Raw genomic sequence first — 14,086 nt, forward strand, 5'->3', positions numbered from 1 at the left:
CCCCACGCAGATCGTGGAGATGCAGGGGGGCTGATCTTGGGTGCTGGAGCTGCGCAGGGTCGGGGCTTCTCGGACCCCAAAGCACTCACCAGTGGAGGACACGGTGGGCTTGCAGTAAAGATGTCGTGCAGTCTTGGCGATCGTCGGTCCCTTGAGGTCTCGTCGCACTCACGGTTCTCAGCTGGGCTGTAGAGGTGAGTAGAGGTCAGAGGTGCCAGGGAAGCCGGGTCTCGTCGAGCTGGGTCGTCGGATTCGTGATGAAGGACTTGCAGCAGACCGCAGTGTTCTTTAGGATGGTGCCTGCGGATGCAGGGTGACTACTCCTTAGCCACAAGGGAGAATCTTGAAGAAGAAATCGTGAAGTCCTTTCGAAGAAAGTGGTATCTTGATTCCAAAGATGATCTAATTTTAACAGGGGGCCCGCTCCCATCTTTATACTAAAAAAGGGGGCTGACCCGGTGACTAGGTCCTGCCTATGGGTGGGACTAGGTGGGGGGTGGTTACACCCCTCAGCCATGCCGGACTTCCCCAGGCCAGGGGCTGGTGTGCCCCTGGAACTGGTTCAGACCGGCCTATGCGTAGTGAGCACCGGGGTGCCACTCAGCAGTCACCTTCCTGTAAAGCCCTGCCTACCCAGGATACACAAAACCATGTCTGGGACGGTGCTAGCACCGCCCCTGACAGGAAACCCTTTGTCCAGGCTCCCCTCGCTGGAAGGACTCCCAGCTGTAGGGGGTCAGACTCGTGTCTGTGGTGGCAGCATCCATTTTGTGGAGCTGAGGCTTCAGTTAACTTTAACCGGGGTTCACAGTTACATACATGTCGTGTCCCTCTAGAAGGGTGGAATGCTAACCCCGTCGCCAGAATTGGCGAGGGGTTAGTATTCCAATTCGTATGACACCTTACTCGACATGTTTTGATAAAGCAATACCAAAGATAGCATTTAACCGCGAGGATTATAATGCACTTAAGAGTATATGGTATGCGATATCATGGAGCAGCTATTAGGACTTGATTCCGCAAGCTGCAGACAGGCTCAGCTCATGCCAGAGCACCATCTCACACGATTCCAAGCACTCTGCCTTCAGGATTGTCAAGGCCTGCCATAGGAGTGACTGATAGGAATCTGTGTGTCCATGTTAGGGTTAGGTATAGGTATACTACACCTACAGCAAAGGGTGATTACACGACTTTGCCCCAGCTGTCATGCAGCCAGTTGTGTCAAATTTAGGAGGCCAGCCAGGGGTGGCACAATACATGCTGCAGCCCCTGGCAGCCCTGGGTACACCTATGCCCTGAGTTACAGGGTCTGATAGGGTGGCCCAGTACCAATTGGAAATGTACCTAGGGTACATGGAATCCATTTTAAAGAGAGAGCAGTAGGCCTGGGGTCCTGATTGGCAGGGTCCCAGGTCGACTATGTCCAAAACCAGCTAAAACACAGGGCAAAAAGTTGGGGGCAACCATAGTCAGGATGTACCTTCCTACAGTACCTCTTTGGGTGAATGTATTGTGCTTTTCCAGCACTGCAGCTGCGTAAAGGCCCAGAAGAGTTGTCTCGAGTGACCACGTGTGTCTGTAACTTTGCCACCGCGCCGTTTGGCGCCAAGGTCCCTCGAGTGAGCTGTCCATCACAGTGGGGGAAAGGGCGGGAAGAGGTTGCATAGCCTAGTGTGTGGGGCGGGGCCAAACGGGCGGGGCTTCTGTACGAGTTCACATGCCTCTTGTTTATAAAGGGTCAGAGACCATCAGAGCATCAGATGAGGAGAAATCAGCCTCCTGGTCACTGGAAGTACAGGAGGATTGCGCTCGAGAAACTCGTGGATGCCTAGACCTCCATCACGGATTACAGCTAATTGTAGACTGTAGCCTCGACCTTGCTCACTAGGTTCTTGGGCTGATTATAATGCGTTACTGAAGTTTAGCTTCATCCGGGGCACGTGCTGTTTCTTTTGTATCTGTAAGTGCTTCCTGTTGAGGTTTAATTTTTGAAACAGGAGCATCGTGCCAAAATGAATCCTGCCTGCATATTTATCCACGAAGATGCCACCATGTTGTGCCATACCTCTACTCAACTGGAGTACTTTCTACTGGGTAGTCAGTAAGTGCTACCTCGTTGGGTAAATGTATGGTGCTTTTCCTACACTACAGCTGCGTAAAGGCCCAGAAGAGAAGTCTTCAGTGATCACCTGTGTCTGTGACTTTGCCACTGCGCTGATAGGCGCCGAGGTACCTCGAGTGAGCTGTCCATCACAGTGGGGGAAAGGGCGGGATAGGTTGCATAGCCTAGTCAGTGACTTTGCCACTGCGCTGATAGACGCCGAGGTACCTCGAGTGAGCTGTCCATCACAGTGGGGGAAAGGGCGGGATAGGTTGCATAGCCTAGTCTGTGTGGGGAGGGGTTAAACTGGCGAGGCTTCTGTGGGAGTTCACATGCCTCTTGTTTATGAAGGGTCAGAGACCGATCAGCTCAGTAAATGATAAGAAAGCAGTCGGTGGTACCTCTTTGGGTAAATGTATTGTGCTTTTCCAGCACTGCAGCTGCGTGAAGGCCCAGAATAGAAGTCTTCAGTGATCACCTGTGTCTGTGACTTTCCCACTGCGCTGATAGGCGCCGAGGTACCTCGAGTGAGCTGTCCATCACAGTGGGGGAAAGGGCGGGATAGGTTGCATAGCCTAGTCTGTGTGGGGAGGGGTTAAACTGGCGAGGCTTCTGTGCGAGTTCACATGCCTCTTGTTTATGAAGGGTCAGAGACCGATCAGCTCAGTAAATGATAAGAAAGCAGTCGGTGGTACCTCTTTGGGTGAATATATTGTGCTTTTCCAGCACTGCAGCTGCGTGAAGGCCCAGAAGAGTTGTATTCAGTGATCACCTGTGTCTGTGACTTTGCCACTGCGCTGATAGGCGCCGAGGTACCTCGAGTGAGCTGTCCATCACAGTGGGGGAAAGGGCGGGATAGGTTGCATAGCCTAGACAGTGACTTTGCCACTGCGCTGATAGGCGCCGAGGTACCTCGAGTGAGCTGTCCATCACAGTGGGGGAAAGGGCGGGATAGGTTGCATAGCCTAGTCTGTGTGGGGAGGGGTTAAACTGGCGAGGCTTCTGTGCGTGTTCACTTGCCTCTTGTTTATGAAGGGTCAGAGACTGATCAGCTCAGTAAATGATAAGAAAGCAGTCGGTGGTACCTCTTTGGGTAAATGTATTGTGCTCTTCCAGCACTGCAGCTGCGTGAAGGCCCAGAAGAGTTGTCTCGAGTGACCACGTGTGTCTGTAACTTTGCCACCGCGCCGTTTGGCGCCAAGGTCCCTCGAGTGAGCTGTCCATCACAGTGGGGGAAAGGGCGGGAAGAGGTTGCATAGCCTAGTGTGTGGGGCGGGGCCAAACGGGCGGGGCTTCTGTACGAGTTCACATGCCTCTTGTTTATAAAGGGTCAGAGACCATCAGAGCATCAGATGAGGAGAAATCAGCCTCCTGGTCACTGGAAGTACAGGAGGATTGCGCTCGAGAAACTCGTGGATGCCTAGACCTCCATCACGGATTACAGCTAATTGTAGACTGTAGCCTCGACCTTGCTCACTAGGTTCTTGGGCTGATTATAATGCGTTACTGAAGTTTAGCTTCATCCGGGGCACGTGCTGTTTCTTTTGTATCTGTAAGTGCTTCCTGTTGAGGTTTAATTTTTGAAACAGGAGCATCGTGCCAAAATGAATCCTGCCTGCATATTTATCCACGAAGATGCCACCATGTTGTGCCATACCTCTACTCAACTGGAGTACTTTCTACTGGGTAGTCAGTAAGTGCTACCTCGTTGGGTAAATGTATGGTGCTTTTCCTACACTACAGCTGCGTAAAGGCCCAGAAGAGAAGTCTTCAGTGATCACCTGTGTCTGTGACTTTGCCACTGCGCTGATAGGCGCCGAGGTACCTCGAGTGAGCTGTCCATCACAGTGGGGGAAAGGGCGGGATAGGTTGCATAGCCTAGTCTGTGTGGGGAGGGGTTAAACTGGCGAGGCTTCTGTGCGAGTTCACATGCCTCTTGTTTATGAAGGGTCAGAGACCGATCAGCTCAGTAAATGATAAGAAAGCAGTCGGTGGTACCTCTTTGGGTGAATATATTGTGCTTTTCCAGCACTGCAGCTGCGTGAAGGCCCAGAAGAGTTGTATTCAGGGATCACCTGTGTCTGTAACGTTGCCACTGCGCCGATAGGCGCCGAGGTACCTCGAGTGAGCAGTCCATCACAGTGGTGGAAAGGGCGGATAGGTTGCATAGCCTAGTGTGTGTGGGGAGGGGCTAAACTGGCGAGGCTTCTGTGCGTGTTCACTTGCCTCTTGTTTATGAAGGGTCAGAGACCGATTAGCGCAGCAAATGAGGAGAAAGCAGTCGGTGGTACCTCTTTGGGTGAATGTATTGTGCTTTTCCAGCACTGCAGCTGCGTAAAGGCCCAGAAGAGTTGTCTCGAGTGACCACGTGTGTCTGTAACTTTGCCACCGCGCCGTTTGGCGCCAAGGTCCCTCGAGTGAGCTGTCCATCACAGTGGGGGAAAGGGCGGGAAGAGGTTGCATAGCCTAGTGTGTGGGGCGGGGCCAAACGGGCGGGGCTTCTGTACGAGTTCACATGCCTCTTGTTTATAAAGGGTCAGAGACCATCAGAGCATCAGATGAGGAGAAATCAGCCTCCTGGTCACTGGAAGTACAGGAGGATTGCGCTCGAGAAACTCGTGGATGCCTAGACCTCCATCACGGATTACAGCTAATTGTAGACTGTAGCCTCGACCTTGCTCACTAGGTTCTTGGGCTGATTATAATGCGTTACAGAAGTTTAGCTTCATCCGGGGCACGTGCTGTTTCTTTTGTATCTGTAAGTGCTTCCTGTTGAGGTTTAATTTTTGAAACAGGAGCATCGTGCCAAAATGAATCCTGCCTGCATATTTATCCACGAAGATGCCACCATGTTGTGCCATACCTCTACTCAACTGGAGTACTTTCTACTGGGTAGTCAGTAAGTGCTACCTCGTTGGGTAAATGTATGGTGCTTTTCCTACACTACAGCTGCGTAAAGGCCCAGAAGAGAAGTCTTCAGTGATCACCTGTGTCTGTGACTTTGCCACTGCGCTGATAGGCGCCGAGGTACCTCGAGTGAGCTGTCCATCACAGTGGGGGAAAGGGCGGGATAGGTTGCATAGCCTAGTCTGTGTGGGGAGGGGTTAAACTGGCGAGGCTTCTGTGCGAGTTCACATGCCTCTTGTTTATGAAGGGTCAGAGACCGATCAGCTCAGTAAATGATAAGAAAGCAGTCGGTGGTACCTCTTTGGGTGAATATATTGTGCTTTTCCAGCACTGCAGCTGCGTGAAGGCCCAGAAGAGTTGTATTCAGGGATCACCTGTGTCTGTAACGTTGCCGCTGCGCCGATAGGCGCCGAGGTACCTCGAGTGAGCAGTCCATCACAGTGGTGGAAAGGGCGGATAGGTTGCATAGCCTAGTGTGTGTGGGGAGGGGCTAAACTGGCGAGGCTTCTGTGCGTGTTCACTTGCCTCTTGTTTATGAAGGGTCAGAGACCGATTAGCGCAGCAAATGAGGAGAAAGCAGTCGGTGGTACCCCTTTGGGTGAATGTATTGTGCTTTTCCAGCACTGCAGCTGCGTAAAGGCCCAGAAGAGTTGTCTCGAGTGCGTTACTGAAGTTTAGCTTCATCCGGGGCACGTGCTGTTTCTTTTGTATCTGTAAGTGCTTCCTGTTGAGGTTTAATTTTTGAAACAGGAGCATCGTGCCAAATAGAATCCTGCCTGCATATTTATCCACGAAGATGCCACCATGTTGTGCCATACCTCTACTCAACTGGAGTACTTTCTACTGGGTAGTCAGTAAGTGCTACCTCGTTAGGTAAATGTATGGTGCTTTTCCTACACTACAGCTGCGTAAAGGCCCAGAAGAGAAGTCTTCAGTGATCACCTGTGTCTGTGACTTTGCCACTGCGCTGATAGGCGCCGAGGTACCTCGAGTGAGCTGTCCATCACAGTGGGGGAAAGGGCGGGATAGGTTGCATAGCCTAGTCTGTGTGGGGAGGGGTTAAACTGGCGAGGCTTCTGTGCGAGTTCAAATGCCTCTTGTTTATGAAGGGTCAGAGACCGATCAGCTCAGTAAATGATAAGAAAGCAGTCGGTGGTACCTCTTTGGGTGAATATATTGTGCTTTTCCAGCACTGCAGCTGCGTGAAGGCCCAGAAGAGTTGTATTCAGGGATCACCTGTGTCTGTAACGTTGCCACTGCGCCGATAGGCGCCGAGGTACCTCGAGTGAGCAGTCCATCACAGTGGTGGAAAGGGCGGATAGGTTGCATAGCCTAGTGTGTGTGGGTTGCATAGCCTAGTCTGTGTGGGGAGGGGTTAAACTGGCGAGGCTTCTGTGCGAGTTCACATGCCTCTTGTTTATGAAGGGTCAGAGACCGATCAGCTCAGTAAATGATAAGAAAGCAGTCGGTGGTACCTCTTTGGGTGAATGTATTGTGCTTTTCCAGCACTGCAGCTGCGTAAAGGCCCAGAAGAGAAGTCTTCAGTGATCACCTGTGTCTGTGACTGTGCCACTGCGCTGATAGGCGCCGAGGTACCTCGAGTGAGCTGTCCATCACAGTGAGCTGTCCATCACAGTGAGCTGTCCATCATAGGTTGCATAGCCTAGTGTGTGTGGGGAGGGGCCAAACTGGCGAGGCTTCTGTGCGTGTTCACTTGCCTCTTGTTTATGAAGGGTCAGAGACTGATCAGCTCAGTAAATGATAAGAAAGCAGTCGGTGGTACCTCTTTGGGTAAATGTATTGTGCTTTTCCAGCACTGCAGCTCCGTGAAGGCCCAGAAGAGTTGTCTCGAGTGACCACGTGTGTCTGTAACTTTGCCACCGCGCCGTTTGGCGCCAAGGTCCCTCGAGTGAGCTGTCCATCACAGTGGGGGAAAGGGCGGGAAGAGGTTGCATAGCCTAGTGTGTGGGGCGGGGCCAAACGGGCGGGGCTTCTGTACGAGTTCACATGCCTCTTGTTTATAAAGGGTCAGAGACCATCAGAGCATCAGATGAGGAGAAATCAGCCTCCTGGTCACTGGAAGTACAGGAGGATTGCGCTCGAGAAAATCGTGGATGCCTAGACCTCCATCACGGATTAAAGCTAATTTTAGACGGTAGCCTCGACCTTGCTCACTAGGTTCTTGGGCTGATTATAATGCGTTACTGAAGTTTAGCTTCATCCGGGGCACGTGCTGTTTCTTTTGTATCTGTAAGTGCTTCCTGTTGAGGTTTAATTTTTGAAACAGGAGCATCGTGCCAAAATGAATCCTGCCTGCATATTTATCCACGAAGATGCCACCATGTTGTGCCATACCTCTACTCAACTGGAGTACTTTCTACTGGGTAGTCAGTAAGTGCTACCTCGTTGGGTAAATGTATGGTGCTTTTCCTACACTACAGCTGCGTAAAGGCCCAGAAGAGAAGTCTTCAGTGATCACCTGTGTCTGTGACTTTGCCACTGCGCTGATAGGCGCCGAGGTACCTCGAGTGGTCACTGGAAGTACAGGAGGATTGCGCTCGAGAAACTCGTGGATGCCTAGACCTCCATCACGGATTACAGCTAATTTTAGACTGTAGCCTCGACCTTGCTCACTAGGTTCTTGGGCTGATTATAATGCGTTACTGAAGTTTAGCTTCAACCGGGGCACGTGCTGTTTCTTTTGTATATGTAAGTGCTTCCTGTTGAGGTTTAATTTTTGAAACAGGAGCATCGTGCCAAAATGAATCCTGCCTGCATATTTATCCACGAAGATGCCACCATGTTGTGCCATACCTCTACTCAACTGGAGTACTTTCTACTGGGTAGTCAGTAAGTGCTACCTCGTTGGGTAAATGTATGGTGCTTTTCCTACACTACAGCTGCGTAAAGGCCCAGAAGAGAAGTCTTCAGTGATCACCTGTGTCTGTGACTTTGCCACTGCGCTGATAGGCGCCGAGGTACCTCGAGTGAGCTGTCCATCACAGTGGGGGAAAGGGCGGGAATAGGTTGCATAGCCTAGTCTGTGTGGGGAGGGGTTAAACTGGCGAGGCTTCTGTGCGAGTTCACATGCCTCTTGTTTATGAAGGGTCAGAGACCGATCAGCTCAGTAAATGATAAGAAAGCAGTCGGTGGTACCTCTTTGGGTGAATGTATTGTGCTTTTCCAGCACTGCAGCTGCGTAAAGGCCCAGAAGAGAAGTCTTCAGTGATCACCTGTGTCTGTGACTTTGCCACTGCGCTGATAGGCGCCGAGGTACCTCGAGTGAGCTGTCCATCACAGTGGGGGAAAGGGTGGGATAGGTTGCATAGCCTAGTCAGTCACTTTGCCACTGCGCTGATAGGCGCCGAGGTACCTCGAGTGAGGAGTCCATCACAGTGGTGGAAAGGGCGGATAGGTTGCATAGCCTAGTGTGTGTGGGGAGGGGCCAAACTGGTGAGGCTTCTGTGCGTGTTCACTTGCCTCTTGTTTATGAAGGGTCAGAGACCGATTAGCGCAGCAAATGAGGAGAAAGCAGTCGGTGGTACCTCTTTGGGTGAATGTATTGTGCTTTTCCAGCACTGCAGCTGCGTAAAGGCCCAGAAGAGTTGTCTCGAGTGACCACGTGTGTCTGTAACTTTGCCACCGCGCCCTTTGGCGCCAAGGTCCCTCGAGTGAGCTGTCCATCACAGTGGGGGAAAGGGCGGGAAGAGGTTGCATAGCCTAGTGTGTGGGGCGGGGCCAAACGGGCGGGGCTTCTGTACGAGTTCACATGCCTCTTGTTTATAAAGGGTCAGAGACCATCAGAGCATCAGATGAGGAGAAATCAGCCTCCTGGTCACTGGAAGTACAGGAGGATTGCGCTCGAGAAACTCGTGGATGCCTAGACCTCCATCACGGATTACAGCTAATTGTAGACTGTAGCCTCGACCTTGCTCACTAGGTTCTTGGGCTGATTATAATGCGTTACTGAAGTTTAGCTTCATCCGGGGCACGTGCTGTTTCTTTTGTATCTGTAAGTGCTTCCTGTTGAGGTTTAATTTTTGAAACAGGAGCATCGTGCCAAAATGAATCCTGCCTGCATATTTATCCACGAAGATGCCACCATGTTGTGCCATACCTCTACTCAACTGGAGTACTTTCTACTGGGTAGTCAGTAAGTGCTACCTCTTTGGGTGAATGTATTGTGCTTTTCCAGCACTGCAGCTGCGTAAAGGCCCAGAAGAGAAGTCTTCAGTGATCACCTGTGTCTGTGACTTTGCCACTGCGCTGATAGGCGCCGAGGTACCTCGAGTGAGCTGTCCATCACAGTGGGGGAAAGGGCGGGATAGGTTGCATAGCCTAGTCAGTGACTTTGCCACTGCGCTGATAGACGCCGAGGTACCTTGAGTGAGCTGTCCATCACAGTGGGGGAAAGGGCGGGATAGGTTGCATAGCCTAGTCTGTGTGGGGAGGGGTTAAACTGGCGAGGCTTCTGTGGGAGTTCACATGCCTCTTGTTTATGAAGGGTCAGAGACCGATCAGCTCAGTAAATGATAAGAAAGCAGTCGGTGGTACCTCTTTGGGTAAATGTATTGTGCTTTTCCAGCACTGCAGCTGCGTGAAGGCCCAGAAGAGAAGTCTTCAGTGATCACCTGTGTCTGTGACTTTCCCACTGCGCTGATAGGCGCCGAGGTACCTCGAGTGAGCTGTCCATCACAGTGGGGGAAAGGGCGGGATAGGTTGCATAGCCTAGTCTGTGTGGGGAGGGGTTAAACTGGCGAGGCTTCTGTGCGAGTTCACATGCCTCTTGTTTATGAAGGGTCAGAGACCGATCAGCTCAGTAAATGATAAGAAAGCAGTCGGTGGTACCTCTTTGGGTAAATGTATTGCGCTTTTCCCGCACTGCAGCTGCGTGAAGGCCCAGAAGAGTTGTATTCAGTGATCACCTGTGTCTGTGACTTTGCCACTGCGCCGATATGCGCCGAGGTACCTCGAGGGAGCTGTCCATCAAAGTGGGGTAAAGGGCTGGATAGGTTGCATAGCCTAGTGTGTGTGGGGAGGGGCCAAACTGGCGAGGCTTCTGTGCGTGTTCACTTGCCTCTTGTTTATGAAGGGTCAGAGACTGATCAGCTCAGTAAATGATAAGAAAGCAGTCGGTGGTACCTCTTTGGGTAAATGTATTGTGCTCTTCCAGCACTGCAGCTGCGTGAAGGCCCAGAAGAGTTGTCTCGAGTGACCACGTGTGTCTGTAACTTTGCCACCGCGCCGTTTGGCGCCAAGGTCCCTCAAGTGAGCTGTCCATCACAGTGGGGGAAAGGGCGGGAAGAGGTTGCATAGCCTAGTGTGTGGGGCGGGGCCAAACGGGCGGGGCTTCTGTACGAGTTCACATGCCTCTTGTTTATAAAGGGTCAGAGACCATCAGAGCATCAGATGAGGAGAAATCAGCCTCCTGGTCACTGGAAGTACAGGAGGATTGCGCTCGAGAAACTCGTGGATGCCTAGACCTCCATCACGGATTACAGCTAATTGTAGACTGTAGCCTCGACCTTGCTCACTAGGTTCTTGGGCTGATTATAATGCGTTACTGAAGTTTAGCTTCATCCGGGGCACGTGCTGTTTCTTTTGTATCTGTAAGTGCTTCCTGTTGAGGTTTAATTTTTGAAACAGGAGCATCGTGCCAAAATGAATCCTGCCTGCATATTTATCCACGAAGATGCCACCATGTTGTGCCATACCTCTACTCAACTGGAGTACTTTCTACTGGGTAGTCAGTAAGTGCTACCTCGTTGGGTAAATGTATGGTGCTTTTCCTACACTACAGCTGCGTAAAGGCCCAGAAGAGAAGTCTTCAGTGATCACCTGTGTCTGTGACTTTGCCACTGCGCTGATAGGCGCCGAGGTACCTTGAGTGAGCTGTCCATCACAGTGGGGGAAAGGGCGGGATAGGTTGCATAGCCTAGTCTGTGTGGGGAGGGGTTAAACTGGCGAGGCTTCTGTGCGAGTTCACATGCCTCTTGTTTATGAAGGGTCAGAGACCGATCAGCTCAGTAAATGATAAGAAAGCAGTCGGGGGTACCTCTTTGGGTGAATATATTGTGCTTTTCCAGCACTGCAGCTGCGTGAAGGCCCAGAAGAGTTGTATTCAGGGATCACCTGTGTCTGTAACGTTGCCGCTGCGCCGATAGGCGCCGAGGTACCTCGAGTGAGCAGTCCATCACAGTGGTGGAAAGGGCGGATAGGTTGCATAGCCTAGTGTGTGTGGGGAGGGGCTAAACTGGCGAGGCTTCTGTGCGTGTTCACTTGCCTCTTGTTTATGAAGGGTCAGAGACCGATTAGCGCAGCAAATGAGGAGAAAGCAGTCGGTGGTACCTCTTTGGGTGAATGTATTGTGCTTTTCCAGCACTGCAGCTGCGTAAAGGCCCAGAAGAGTTGTCTCGAGTGCGTTACTGAAGTTTAGCTTCATCCGGGGCACGTGCTGTTTCTTTTGTATCTGTAAGTGCTTCCTGTTGAGGTTTAATTTTTGAAACAGGAGCATCGTGCCAAATAGAATCCTGCCTGCATATTTATCCACGAAGATGCCACCATGTTGTGCCATACCTCTACTCAACTGGAGTACTTTCTACTGGGTAGTCAGTAAGTGCTACCTCGTTAGGTAAATGTATGGTGCTTTTCCTACACTACAGCTGCGTAAAGGCCCAGAAGAGAAGTCTTCAGTGATCACCTGTGTCTGTGACTTTGCCACTGCGCTGATAGGCGCCGAGGTACCTCGAGTGAGCTGTCCATCACAGTGGGGGAAAGGGCGGGATAGGTTGCATAGCCTAGTCTGTGTGGGGAGGGGTTAAACTGGCGAGGCTTCTGTGCGAGTTCAAATGCCTCTTGTTTATGAAGGGTCAGAGACCGATCAGCTCAGTAAATGATAAGAAAGCAGTCGGTGGTACCTCTTTGGGTGAATATATTGTGCTTTTCCAGCACTGCAGCTGCGTGAAGGCCCAGAAGAGTTGTATTCAGGGATCACCTGTGTCTGTAACGTTGCCACTGCGCCGATAGGCGCCGAGGTACCTCGAGTGAGCAGTCCATCACAGTGGTGGAAAGGGCGGATAGGTTGCATAGCCTAGTGTGTGTGGGTTGCATAGCCTAGTCTGTGTGGGGAGGGGTTAAACTGGCGAGGCTTCTGTGCGAGTTCACATGCCTCTTGTTTATGAAGGGTCAGAGACCGATCAGCTCAGTAAATGATAAGAAAGCAGTCGGTGGTACCTCTTTGGGTGAATGTATTGTGCTTTTCCAGCACTGCAGCTGCGTAAAGGCCCAGAAGAGAAGTCTTCAGTGATCACCTGTGTCTGTGACTGTGCCACTGCGCTGATAGGCGCCGAGGTACCTCGAGTGAGCTGTCCATCACAGTGAGCTGTCCATCACAGTGAGCTGTCCATCATAGGTTGCATAGCCTAGTGTGTGTGGGGAGGGGCCAAACTGGCGAGGCTTCTGTGCGTGTTCACTTGCCTCTTGTTTATGAAGGGTCAGAGACTGATCAGCTCAGTAAATGATAAGAAAGCAGTCGGTGGTACCTCTTTGGGTAAATGTATTGTGCTTTTCCAGCACTGCAGCTCCGTGAAGGCCCAGAAGAGTTGTCTCGAGTGACCACGTGTGTCTGTAACTTTGCCACCGCGCCGTTTGGCGCCAAGGTCCCTCGAGTGAGCTGTCCATCACAGTGGGGGAAAGGGCGGGAAGAGGTTGCATAGCCTAGTGTGTGGGGCGGGGCCAAACGGGCGGGGCTTCTGTACGAGTTCACATGCCTCTTGTTTATAAAGGGTCAGAGACCATCAGAGCATCAGATGAGGAGAAATCAGCCTCCTGGTCACTGGAAGTACAGGAGGATTGCGCTCGAGAAAATCGTGGATGCCTAGACCTCCATCACGGATTAAAGCTAATTTTAGACGGTAGCCTCGACCTTGCTCACTAGGTTCTTGGGCTGATTATAATGCGTTACTGAAGTTTAGCTTCATCCGGGGCACGTGCTGTTTCTTTTGTATCTGTAAGTGCTTCCTGTTGAGGTTTAATTTTTGAAACAGGAGCATCGTGCCAAAATGAATCCTGCCTGCATATTTATCCACGAAGATGCCACCATGTTGTGCCATACCTCTACTCAACTGGAGTACTTTCTACTGGGTAGTCAGTAAGTGCTACCTCGTTGGGTAAATGTATGGTGCTTTTCCTACACTACAGCTGCGTAAAGGCCCAGAAGAGAAGTCTTCAGTGATCACCTGTGTCTGTGACTTTGCCACTGCGCTGATAGGCGCCGAGGTACCTCGAGTGGTCACTGGAAGTACAGGAGGATTGCGCTCGAGAAACTCGTGGATGCCTAGACCTCCATCACGGATTACAGCTAATTTTAGACTGTAGCCTCGACCTTGCTCACTAGGTTCTTGGGCTGATTATAATGCGTTACTGAAGTTTAGCTTCAACCGGGGCACGTGCTGTTTCTTTTGTATATGTAAGTGCTTCCTGTTGAGGTTTAATTTTTGAAACAGGAGCATCGTGCCAAAATGAATCCTGCCTGCATATTTATCCACGAAGATGCCACCATGTTGTGCCATACCTCTACTCAACTGGAGTACTTTCTACTGGGTAGTCAGTAAGTGCTACCTCGTTGGGTAAATGTATGGTGCTTTTCCTACACTACAGCTGCGTAAAGGCCCAGAAGAGAAGTCTTCAGTGATCACCTGTGTCTGTGACTTTGCCACTGCGCTGATAGGCGCCGAGGTACCTCGAGTGAGCTGTCCATCACAGTGGTGGAAAGGGCGGGAATAGGTTGCATAGCCTAGTCTGTGTGGGGAGGGGTTAAACTGGCGAGGCTTCTGTGCGAGTTCACATGCCTCTTGTTTATGAAGGGTCAGAGACCGATCAGCTCAGTAAATGATAAGAAAGCAGTCGGTGGTACCTCTTTGGGTGAATGTATTGTGCTTTTCCAGCACTGCAGCTGCGTAAAGGCCCAGAAGAGAAGTCTTCAGTGATCACCTGTGTCTGTGACTTTGCCACTGCGCTGATAGGCGCCGAGGTACCTCGAGTGAGCTGTCCATCACAGTGGGGGAAAGGGTGGGATAG

Source organism: Lissotriton vulgaris, chromosome 8 (assembly GCF_964263255.1).
Source record: "Lissotriton vulgaris chromosome 8, aLisVul1.2, whole genome shotgun sequence".
Classification (NCBI taxonomy): Eukaryota; Metazoa; Chordata; class Amphibia; order Caudata; family Salamandridae; genus Lissotriton; species Lissotriton vulgaris.